Raw genomic sequence first — 12,739 nt, 5'->3', positions numbered from 1 at the left:
GGACCCTTCCCTCCTGCCAGGACTGCACCGACCGGCCGACATGGGTCTTACGGACTGCCGCTCTCCGGAGTCTGACCCTGTCTCCCTCTATCTGGTGAGTGAGTGTCTGGCGATTGCAAAATTATTCTGTAATAAATTGAGTTAAACCTGCTTCCCACTGTTCTGCGTGGTCTCTCTGGGGTTCTCTAAAATTACTTACACCGTGACACCATAAATGACACAGTATATATCAGTGAATTAAATGTTTCCTTAATTTTTTAGCAGCAGCATTTGTACAAACTCGGTAAGAACTTTCAGAATACACACTGAATAAAAGTGTAAACTGTGGTGTATGTAAGTGCTGCTGAAGGTGAGATTTCTGTCTCACAGTGGGAAAAGGAAAAGGCTTTAAGGAATGGATATCACCATGAAACCTCCCTGAGTTTTTACATACATTTTTCTGCTGTGTAGTATGCACAGTAATTCATAATTAAGATTCTATATGAGATAATTACATCAAAACATGAATTAGTTAATGCTTTCCCTGATCATCAGAATAGAAGCATGACATCCAGAAGAAAAACAAAAAAGTCAAATGGATTGTGTCGGTGTTCCCAGGATACAGTTAGTCAGAGAATATATTTGTATGTTTCCATAGAATGAAAGTTTTTCACAGATATTCCACAGGTGACAGACACATTTCCACCACCATCCAACAATTCTGGATTTATGATGCAGTATTTCAAATAATCATAAAAAACACTGATCATATAGAAATACAGAGGAGGCTTGGGAGACTGTTCCTTGCAGGTTTGAAGAAATTATTGTGAGTATTGTTGTTTTAGTTACAATTTGAATAACTGTCCAGCAACTTCCATGGAATGTTTATATGCCTGGATATTACAAAGGTCACCTGTTTCTCACAGCTAGTTAGAAGAGCCAGTGGTCAAGATAAGGAATTTAAAAAGTTAATGAAGGAAAATGTTTAGGAATATTTTACAAAATGTGAACTAAATCTACAGTTTTACACTAAACTGTGTAAATATATATAAATAAAGGCCTTGCACAGACCCTCAGTGATCAGTCCTTCCAGTCCAGTCTGTCTGGTAGCAGCCCTGTCCAAGGTCAACTCTATTGATCCAGATCAGGTTTCCAGGAGGGTCGACCCTCCTCCTGCCTCCCCAGCCCCTCCACCAGCATGAATTAGTAATGGAATGGTCTAAAAATCCATAGTCAGTGGAGGAGCTGAAAATGATACAATAGCTGGTGAACATATTTGATAGTTCTCTGCCTCACTGTTTTCTTTCCGTCTTCCCAGAAGCTGGTCTCACTCTGTATCCAAAGGAGAACTTTGGTGCCATGTTTGGGAAAGTCCATAAGTCAAAAGAAAGTTTATTTGAAGGGGTGGCAGGTGAAGGTAGGAGGGGTTCAGCTTCTCTTTGTCTGTGGATGGAGTGGGATGGGAGCAGCCTGTGTGATCGTACTGCAGCTACCTGAGCGTACAGGAGTGTTTGTGAGAGTGTGTTGGGGGAAGACAGAGAAAGAATAATCTGTCAGAGGTTTCACTCTGCCATCATGTTAAAGGGGCCCCTGGGGACATTTTGGGGGGGGGGGGGGGGCTGCTGGTGGAATAATGCTTTATAGGACAGCTCACACTGTAACATTATGGTGTCAAAGCGTCCAGCAGCATCTTGTAATTGTACCTATTATAAATGTCTTTAACAGTGGTCACAGCTCCGCTCTGAAACCCAACTGAAAGGTCAGCCAGTGTGCAGCCTGTGGCTCCATGTTCAGGATGCAGGGACGTTTTACAGGCTTTCAGGCCAATCCACGACTTAAAGCCAAGATATTGCCATATGTTCTGCTGGGCTCAGCATTTCAAAGGAAAATTGAAAAGCTATAACTGCTAAGAGGATATGGAGTGCTCTTGCCAATAATGGTGCAAAAGCCTGATGAAGTATCATAGCTGCCGGGGCTCTGACACCGAGCCAAACCCGGGGGGCTGAAGCTCCCCAGGGAAATTTAGAGAAAAGCCGTGAGGAGGAGGGGGAAAGAAAAACTGGTGCTCAGGAAATAGCAGTCACTTAAATATCATGTTCATTTACTCAACCACTAAATAGCAGAACGTACACAGAGACATTATATGTGTGTGAGTGTGTGCATATGTGTAAAGGGGCAGGTTAATATGCCACTTCATGTGACAAATTGCTGTTTCAGAGCTCTGTTTTAACACTCCGGTCAGCAGAAGCTCATAACTGAAAATCTGTTTATCAGCCCACGGTATGAGACACACAGGAAGACAAACGGAACGTATTTATTGTCTTCACAGGCCAGCACATCTGTCAAACAAACAATTACACATTCAGCTCAAAATCACACCTCAGCTTTCTCTTAACCACTATTTAGCAGCACTTTATTAACATGGCTGGTGTTGTAATCTGGAACAAACGGAGCTAAATATATGGTGACAGCAACCTGAAGAACAGTCTTAACTTTTAAAAAAGTCAAAGGCGTGATGAGTTCAGGTGCAGTGGGTGAATCAGCTGTCAATCACAACTGTCGGTCAGCGAAGAGAAAGCAGAATCATGGCCTTCACACCTCAAAAACAGAGCGATCGTCTACAACAAATGACCAACACACTTATCAGGCTATTGAGACCATAATCAGTCATTCATAGAAATGATCGAGCATTTCTAGAGATATTGACTCTTTTTAAATGATCCATTGAAGCCAGCATCTAGCAGCAGGTACTTTGTGTTGGACTCTAGCTATATAGTTGTATCTGTGTGCAGTCACTTAAAGTAAAGTAACCTAACATAATGTAATGACAATAGAGTGATATTACAACAGAAGCTAACATTAGATATCATAAAATTAGACATAATGACGGATCATTTAGGACAGCTTAGTAATGCAGGATGTAATGTGATGACGCACAACACAGGCCATGTGCCGACATAAGAGATTAATGTAGCGCAACATTAAAACATAATATAATAATAATAATAATAATAATATATAATATACTGTATGTTAACATTGTATAAAATCAATCACAATGTAAAAAAAAACATGACAAAGATGAATAACAAGACGCAACAAAGCATAATGACATAATACAAAACATGCTTTTAGATGTATTCATAGTTTTATTCAACTATGTGAGCACATTAGCAGGAAGAGGTGTGTTTCTGGCCCACTGACCCCCTCTGTTGTTCCGATTTGCTCTTTCACAGGGCAGACACTGCTGGGCCCACAATACACTACGATGTGTTGATGATCATACTAATGTTGATGTGACCTCTCCCTCTAAGTAATCCTCACTTACCCACAGCTGTGAGACAGTTCACTGTATGTCTTGTAAACATAATACTGCTTAAGATGGAATTTATTTAGCCTTGATACAGCATTACAGAACAACATAAATATATCACAGATGTATATAAATATAACACAGATGTAACAAATGTAACAGCACAGTAATGTAATAAATAATGTTAAATAACATAATGTAAAGTAGCTGCAACATAACATAACGTTATGTTGCAGCTACTTTACATTATCTTGTAATCATAAGTATATAATAAAAAATGGAAATAGAAAGTCAATGTCAGCAATCAGTGGACTTCTTACCAATTTAACTTTGACTTGGCTGAATTATTAGTACCATCATAACAAACAGCAGTGAGACTGTAAGATACACTACACTGCACACGGAACGTGGCAGAGGAGCTTTTAAAAAGCTTAACATACAGTGCGACTACATACGATGAGAGATGCAAAGACAAATAGGTGACTGGTCAGTTTATTTGACTGCACGTTATGAAAGATATTCATTTATTCACCCTGTTTAGTTAGAATAAAGGAAACAATCGGCAACATCTGCACACAGGAATGTGTCCAGCTGCAGCAGTCAAAGGACGGCAGGGTCACCAGGAAAGGAGGTCAGTGTCTCTGTGTGTGTGTGTGTGTGTGTGTGTGTGTGTGTGTGTGTGTGTGTGTGTGTGTGTGTGTGTGTGTGTGTGTGTGTGTGTGTGTGTAGTAAAGGGTTGATTGGATTGTTCTGTATTTAGCTTGTACCTCAAACATCTCCCTGGAGAATTACCCTTCAGCTACAGTAATATGAAACCAATCGTTAACCATGTTGAGATCCACTATAGTTTTCTGTGTCCTTGTTTAGTAGAGAGTCATTATCCTAGATCCTGGTCACCTTTTACCAATCACCTTAATCACAAATAAAAGCTTTACATTTCCTCAGCGCACGCACACACTCACACACACTCACACACACGCACACAAGCACACATTTTTCTGCTCTTGCCTTCCAGCTGAATCCTATTACAGTGTTTCTCAGAGATAAGCCCTGGTGAAATCTATCTATAAATGAAATTTATGCATCATCGTTTAAGCTTGTAATTGCTTAGAGACTCTATTCATTTTATTAGGCATCATATCTTCTCTATTCCTGAACAGAACGTGTGTTAGGAACTGTGTTATTTTGTCCTCTTTTCAGCAGTTTGGGTTGCTTTGTAATAAGGACAATGAGTTAAGAGCTGTACATGCACTCATTCTCAAATCTCTCACTTTCACTCTCTCTCTTTTGTTCACACACACACACACACACACACACACACACACACACACACACACACACGCATATATTTAGTATTAATGCTCTGGCAGTTTCATGCTTTCTTTTCAGGGTGAGGTTCAGGGCTGACTTTCACCACTTCCCCTCCTCGTTACCACATCGGGACTCAAGTTGCGCTAGAAAAACACCAGCGCAACCACAAGCACCTCACAACTCCTGCATCTACACACACACACACACACACACACACACCCACAACGCATAAATATATATATATATATATATCTCTTTCTACACACATTCTACACACATACATACACACACTCACAGAGAGTGCAAACCATCCAGTGTTTGCAGGTACGGCCGGCCCTCCCACACTGCCGGGACAACATGGAGCAGCTCTCAGTCATGACTAGAATAACAAGGAGCTGCACAGAATTCAATTAAATGGTCTGCTCTTTGAAAAGCTACCACCCACCTGCCATGCACACACACACACACGCACACACACACACACACACACGCACGCACTGCTGTAAGTAACACACCTCCACCCAACTACCCACTCTTGTGTGCTTTGGTCCTCCCACGCATACAGGAAACACACACACAGGCAAATATCCATTTCTGCTCTCTCCTGAGTCTCGGCTGTGTGTGTGTTGTGTGTAATCCCATTGTCCTGTCCTCCTCAGAGGAGCCCGGACCTTCAAGTGTCGCCTCCAAAGCTGCCACCTGATTGGCTGCTGGAGGTCAGTGGATAAGCACATAAAAAAGGCGTGACATCTCTTTACACTGCCTTAAATGTTCACCTTTTCGACGTTACAGGGCCCGTGTGCTTCAAGGACTACAGTGCCTTTGTGTTCCTCCATTACTGATGGTAAGTGGCTGCGCTGATATAACTAAATTAAAGAAGCTCGTAGCAGCTCTTCTACCTGCTCACCTCAGAGATGAATCCTCATCTGTTTCCTTATGAGATTCTGACACCTTGTCTTCATTGTTACCATCGCAGTCTTCAGAGAGCTTCCTCCTCTCAGCTGTTGGCTCACAGAAGGCCTTACTGTGGATGTTCCTCCCACCACAAAAGCACAGAAGTATCAAACTAATTTGGAGAGTCTCTCTAAGGAAAAATCCTCTAGCACAAAGGAAAGAATATGCTCTCCTGTTTGGAAGAGAAGACTACAACTTGAACATGCTTTCCTGCAAATGTTCACCCTCATTTTATGACTGTTTTGTACTTGGAATTGCACGTTAAGGTGTTCAGTTCAGAACCAATGTCCCCAGGAAGCAATATGTAGATGTAGGAGGTGTGTAGGTCACTTCTCCACACTCAGGCCACACTAGCAGCTTAAGTCTCAATGTAAGTTATTTGTTCCAAAATAACTCTGACAGCTGTTAGATGGATTGACATGACGTTTGCTACAGGTGTTAATCTAGCACCATCATTCAATTCAATTCAATTTTTCAATTCAATTCAATTCAATTCATCCATCCATCCATCCATTATCTATACACCGCTTAATCCTCACTAGGGTCGCGGGGGGGGGGGGCTCTCAACAATCACTCTCACATTCACACCTACAGGCAATTTAGAATGATCAATTAACCTCAGCATATTTTTGGACTGTGGGAGGAAGCCGGAGTACCCGGAGAAAACCCACGCATGCACAGGGAGAACATGCAAACTCCATGCAGAAAGATCCCGGGAAAGCCGGGACGCGAACCAGGGATCTTCTCGCTGCAAGGCCAAAGTGCTAACCACTGCACCACTGTGCAGCCCCAATTCAATTCAATTCAATTTTATTTATATAGCGCTAATTACAATCAAATTGTCTCAAGACGCTTTGCAGAACCCATATGCCTGAACCCCCAGAGCAAGCCAAAAGGCGACAGTGGCAAGGAAAACACCCTTTTAACAGGGAAAAAACCTCAAGCAGAACCCAGCTCTAATGTGGGGGGACCCATCTGCCTGCTGGCCGGGCGGGTTGAGAGGGACAGAAGAGGTAGAGATAGAGGAGTGGAGGGGTGGAGGTAGAGGGATAGAGGTAGAGAGGTGTGTGTGTGTGTGTGTGTGTGTGTGTGTGTGTGTGTGTGTGTGTGTGGCGGGGGGGGCATAAAACACACAATTTGATACATGCATGATAAGACAGATGATACATGTAAAGTACAACTAACATGGAAACTGATTATAGTTTACTGCTATGGTGTGCGGCTCTGACATTAAATATACTACATATATAGCTGGTGGTAAATTCAGAAATATGTAGATGAGCAAATCAAGTATAGTAAGGGCGATGCAGAGTAGATTGGTGGAAATGGGCAGCTGGAAGCAGTGGGCTGGAGGAAGGTCAGCAGCAGCATCCACAGATGGAGAATAGGCCAGTTGGTGGGAGAACAACCACACATCTGAAGCATCCAGCTCTGGGACCAGGGACACTTGGAGAAAGGACACAGGGAGAAACAGAGTGAATGTAATGCAATAATGGTATATATAGTAAATACATAGGTAGTTAGAGAAGGGCTCAGTGCATCAAGAGAGGTTCCCCAGCAGTCTAGGCCTATAGCAGCATAACTAGGGGCAAACTAAAGGGACGTCAAGAGGGGAAGTCAGTTGTGCAAATGAAAACACCAGCTCACCCCATCAGGGTCCCCCAGTCAGCCCTAACTGTAAGCTTTGTCAAAAAGGAAGGTTTTAAGCCTGGTCTTAAAAATAGAGAGGGTGTCCGCCTCCCGAACCCAAACTGGGAGCTGTGTTCATGTGTTCAAAATGTCACTAATCAGTCCACTGAGGTCACAGATGTCATACAGTCTGTTATTATCATTACTGTTGCTGTGAAAGTTAGCGAAAATGCATTCAACATACCATTGGTTAGTCAGTTTGTAAAACACATGATGTGAAAATGTTTTTGTCTTGGAGTCCCAGGGAACTTTGACAAGACATACAGCAATATATCACAGTGCAATATCACCTAAATGTCAATTTAAGTGATAACTGAGATGATAAATGAGAAAAAGCACTCAGACAGCACATTACTCCGCCAAGGCTGTTCATTCCCCCATATGGCATTGTCAGAAATGCAGCATTTTATTTTATTTTTTTATAAATTCAGCATTTGTTTATTAGTTATTGATGATCAGAATGGCAACATAGAATGTGGACATTTAATATAGATGTACCCCCAAACAAAATGACCTTGTGCTGACCACAGGCGTGTGACATGCATGTGTACGATACTGAATCGTGTGACCTAAATACGTAGCGGGTGGTGGGAATTGATGGGACTCAGAAAGCCCCACAATTTAATCAGATGTTCCTTGTATCATTTCTGACGGATAAGTCCTGATAAGTCCTCAGCGGTGGATTTGTAGTAGGATCACAATCATGTGATCGTCAGCAGGCAGCTGACGTAGTGTTCACTTGTTGTTATTGTTACAGTGACACCCAGCCGCTATCTCGCAATGATAGAGAAATCTTTAACAAATCCGTGGATCCAAAATATAAATCACTGCCAAAATTGAATCACTTGGTCCTTGTGTCATTTCTGACCTTCTCTGAAAATCTCATCCAAATCTATTTGTCCATTTTTGAGTAATGTTGCAAACAGACACACAGACAGACAAACCAACACCAATCGTCACATAACTCATACCTTAGCAGAGGAAATAACTGCATTACTTCGAAGCTGAACAGTAAGTATTTGCTTTGATGTAAAGTAAAAAAAAAAACTGTCTAGATTTGCTATGTTAAAACACAGATCCCTCAGTAGGAACTCAGGAAGCCAGCACATCTTTTACGACTAAGATTCAGATCTCTTATTTTTTCAATGCTTCATATTTTCACCTTCATTTAAAATCACAGAATCAATCCACCTCCACGTGGACAATAACAAATTTCTGGAGAGATATTCTGCCAGTCTTCAGAAGGTTTTCTTTTCAGCTGCTCTTTGCTGAGTAGTTATGTGTTTTCTCTTTAAAATACCCCAAATGTGTTCTATTGGATCCAAGTCATATGACACCCTTGCCATTATTTTCATTTTTTTCCTCTTTAGAAACTCTTATATGATTTTGGCAGCATATTTTGTAATGTTATCATGCTGGAATATTTCTCTTCTGCCAAGCTTCTGCAGACTGGGAGTCATCTTCTCTGTGAGTGTTTTGTTATATTAACAAACATTCATGGTACCATCTATAAATGTCATCTCCCTAACATCTTTTAAAGTCATGCAGCCCTTCATCACCCTTTCGTCTCCATCCTTCACTGTTTGGACCATTTTTCTGTTTTCTGTGAGTCTTGCAGTTTTGTGCCAAAGACCACGGGGGGTGTTTTTATTGGACACCTTCCATAGAGGTATAGGTATAGTCCTTCTCACTGTCTGAGCTGTCACAGAAACTCTGACTTCCACTGATAATGTCTGACGTCTGATGCACTGTGACTAGTTCTGCCCCTTCTGATTATTCCTGCAAATGTGCTTTCACTGATTTTTAGTTGGTGCCTGATTTTTATACAGTCTGACAGTCAGATTTCAGCTGCTCTGATAATTCTTTTCCATATGGAAAGGGTTCTGGTGTTCACTAATCATTTTAGAACCATGGTCATGCAGTTTCAGTAACTGGAAATCACAGGTGTACTCAATTTAATTTCAGTGATCACAGATGCATAAATAAATATAACAGTTTGCAAATGTTCATCCTCCAGAAAAAGAACAGAGCACCCTTAGAAATAATTTTAGACCCTTAAGTAAGAAAAAAATCTGGGGAATTATAATATTAAAGATAAATTAACAAGTAGAACAGATACACTACCATTCAAAAGTTTGGGGTCACTTAGAAATGTCCTCATTTTCAAAAGAAAAGCAGTTTTTTCAATGATGATAGCGCTAGATTAGTCGTAAGTCCCATGTAGACATTGCTAAAGTGGTAAATGACTATTCTGGCTGGAAACAGCTGACTTTTAATGGAATATCTCCATAGGGGTACAGAGGAACATTTCCAGCAACCATCACTCCTGTGTTCTAATGCTACATTGTGTTAGCTAATGGTGTTGAAAGGCTCACTGATGATTAGAAAACCCTTGTGCAGTTATGTTAGCACATGAATAAAAGTGTGAGTTTTCATGGAAAACATGGAATTGTCTCGGTGATCCCAAGTGTAGATTTTGTAAACATTTACCCTCAGCCCTTCAAGATGACCTGAGAGTGGAAAGTCACACGGGTTTATGGAGAATTTCTAAAATGATACCCACAGCCGTGTCTCTGAGGGTGGAAGTGCTCTGTTGACCAGTAGGAGAGGAGAAAAGTCATGCAGTAATCGTCCAGATGTGATACCGCGCTGAGAGTCACTCAGCAGCCGACAGCTGAACCCAGATAAAGCAGCTCTCAGCCCTCTCACGTTCAGGTCGCCTCACCACTGAGAGCTTTTCTCTCTTCTGCACTCTTTTCTCCCTCCTCATCCATCGCTCTTGTTAGGAATGTGTCCAGTATTGCCGTCCCGCTGTGCCCGACCTTTGGCTCCTCCCCAGGTGTACACGCACCGGCAGAGGTGGCCTTTCACCTCGGCCTTTCTCTGACTCCGCTGGGAGATGTCGCTGTGTGTGCGTGTGCATGTTTCATGGGAGTGTGAGCAGAGGTTAAAAGATGGGATGTTCTGTGCATTAGCAACCTTGGTCATCACCGCTGCTCCTCTCCACCAATACCTGCCCCTCTGCCCACCTTACACCTCCCACATAGCTGCATCCCTTCCTCACAGTCTGTGTCCATTCACTCCTCTCCTCCTCAGCACACGTTTCACCCCCACATATGAGGTTTTCCTGCTACTCCTCCAGTTAATCGGTCCGAGAGGCTTGGACAGCACCTGTTGTTTTGAATCCAGCGATTATCAACAGTTTGGTCTTCCTCCCCTCTGCTAACAGCAGAGACTAACAGCTCCGGCTGAGCTGGTGTTGTGTCTACTACTCAGGCTCCAGAGACTCCATGGCCTTTTACGTAACAGTGTAAAAAGTGCAAATAATGAAAGGAGTCCCTGATTGATAATTACAAACCAAGAAGGTTGTTAGTGATTATATCATATCATCACTTCTGCATTAATTCCTTGCAACAAAAAAAATGTAGAATCTAAGAGCCACAGTGGGTTTCGACTGATGATGATGATGTTTTTGATGATGTTAGAATTTTCTCATGCAGCAGATGAACAGCATAGAGAAAAGCAGTAATTTAACCCCTTATAAGTGATGGAATTCATTAGTTGAGTGTCCTCTATTGACACATGACTATAATGAAGCAGAGCGTATTGGTGGTGGACATGCAGTTCCTTTAGGGGGATTCTGACCAAGCAGCGTTAGAGCAGTTGTTGGAATGAATTTTGCACTAGAAGATGAATATTATTTAGGAGGACATGAGGCTCAGAGTGTCTCACTCCTCTGATTATGATGATGATTACTGTGTTCTGATTATTGTTTATACTAATCATGACTGTTGACTGAAGTGAGTGTTTTGGTTTCAAAACATTTACTCATCCTTTAAATTAGGTAAAGCAGATTCTACAAATACATTCAAATTTTAAAGAAATTGCTAAAACACATTAAAAATAAAACAATCTAGGCTTTCGTTTCCCTAAGTCATGGCTTTTATTTGAATAAAACAATAAAGATGAACAGACAGACAGTCTTAAATCAAGGTTAATCTGTATGTTGAGTAAGAACATTCCAACAGTTTGTAGTGTGCTGCTATTAGGTGGTCAAAATGCTGCACTGTATGTTCACTACTTTACACAGCAGACTACAATGAAGCCTAAAATTCCTGACAGCAGTTTCCTGATATGGTTCAGAAACATGACTTGTATATCCTGTATCATACAGGCGATCAGTGCATGGATGTGAAAACAGGTGTGATGCTTTCCTCTTTTTTTTGCAGCATTGGACCTGCCAATACCAGGTATAGAGAGTTACACTAATCCCACCTTTGAAGAAGTGCAGTGGTTACAGTTTTCATGTCATTCAGGATAGATTTCATATTGGCAAAGTCCCTCAGGTTAAAGTAGCACGTTTTTCCCACATAGTTTATATGTTTGTCATATGTCAGTGCTCAGTCAAAGATGACACCAGGACTCCAGCACTGGAATGAAGGTTGGCTGTCACTGACCCTAAATGGCTGGTTCTGCTCATTGTGCTGCTGGAGGGAGCAAACACTGTGAGTTCTGTCTTGCTGTCAGCAGAGACAGCTCAGGATGGATGTTAGGTAGGTATCACATTAGTATAAATGTGGAGGGACACATTACGCTTGTGGAAGAGGAACCTAAAAAAGAACGGAAAAATTGGGCCCTAAGACAAAACCTTGAGGTACTCCACAGGTGATTGGGAGCAGTAGAGGAGGAGCAACTTCTAGTGTTATCAGAAAAGGAACTGTCTATAAAGAAAGAGGCAGACCATTAGAGCACATTGCCCTGAAGGCCATCCTGGTCCCTGACACACTAATATGAAAATATCTTTAGAAATGCCTGTGATGTTTCTAATCAGGGATGGTCAGTGTAATACAAAAGCTTATTAAATACCCTCTATAAGAAGATATTTCTGATTGTATCAATTTAAAGTCACACTAAACAGTATTTCTATATGTTCAGGGGCAAAACTCTAAACCAAGCTAAAAGTCCAACATGTTTGACAGAGTTTGGTGTAACGTGTTAGGAAACTATGTTCATACACATCCATTAGATTTATAGTAGCATTCATTTAGAGTCATGTTTGTTATTACCTGATGCTGTAAGTCCAATGTTCACTTTCCTTTAACCCTTGTGAGTGATTGGACCCTACACTCTTCCGTAAGTTTTTTTTTTTGCCATTTTTGTCATTTTGAATAAGAATAATAATTTCTATTATTGTTTATATTTTTTTGTCCACACAAGAATGATTTCATGTTTGAAATATGTCTATTTTTTACTTCATGATGCATTTTGAACATTCTGACAATTGAAAAAGAAAAGTATTTCACAGAACAGCAATAGAATGTCAACATCCATTTTGTTGACATTTTTCCACTCTTTTCCTCCAGCTGTTGCTGCTCTGCATCCCTCCAAGTTTGTGTACTGCATTACCTCTTGTATATTATCAGTGATAAAGAGTTTGGGGTAGTAATACAAATATTACAATTTCTTTAAAAGTGTCAGAGGGAACTTAAAAAT

Source organism: Amphiprion ocellaris, chromosome 22 (genome assembly GCF_022539595.1).
Source record: "Amphiprion ocellaris isolate individual 3 ecotype Okinawa chromosome 22, ASM2253959v1, whole genome shotgun sequence".
In the NCBI taxonomy this organism is placed as follows: Eukaryota; Metazoa; Chordata; class Actinopteri; family Pomacentridae; genus Amphiprion; species Amphiprion ocellaris.
This window is presented reverse-complemented; position numbering follows the sequence as displayed.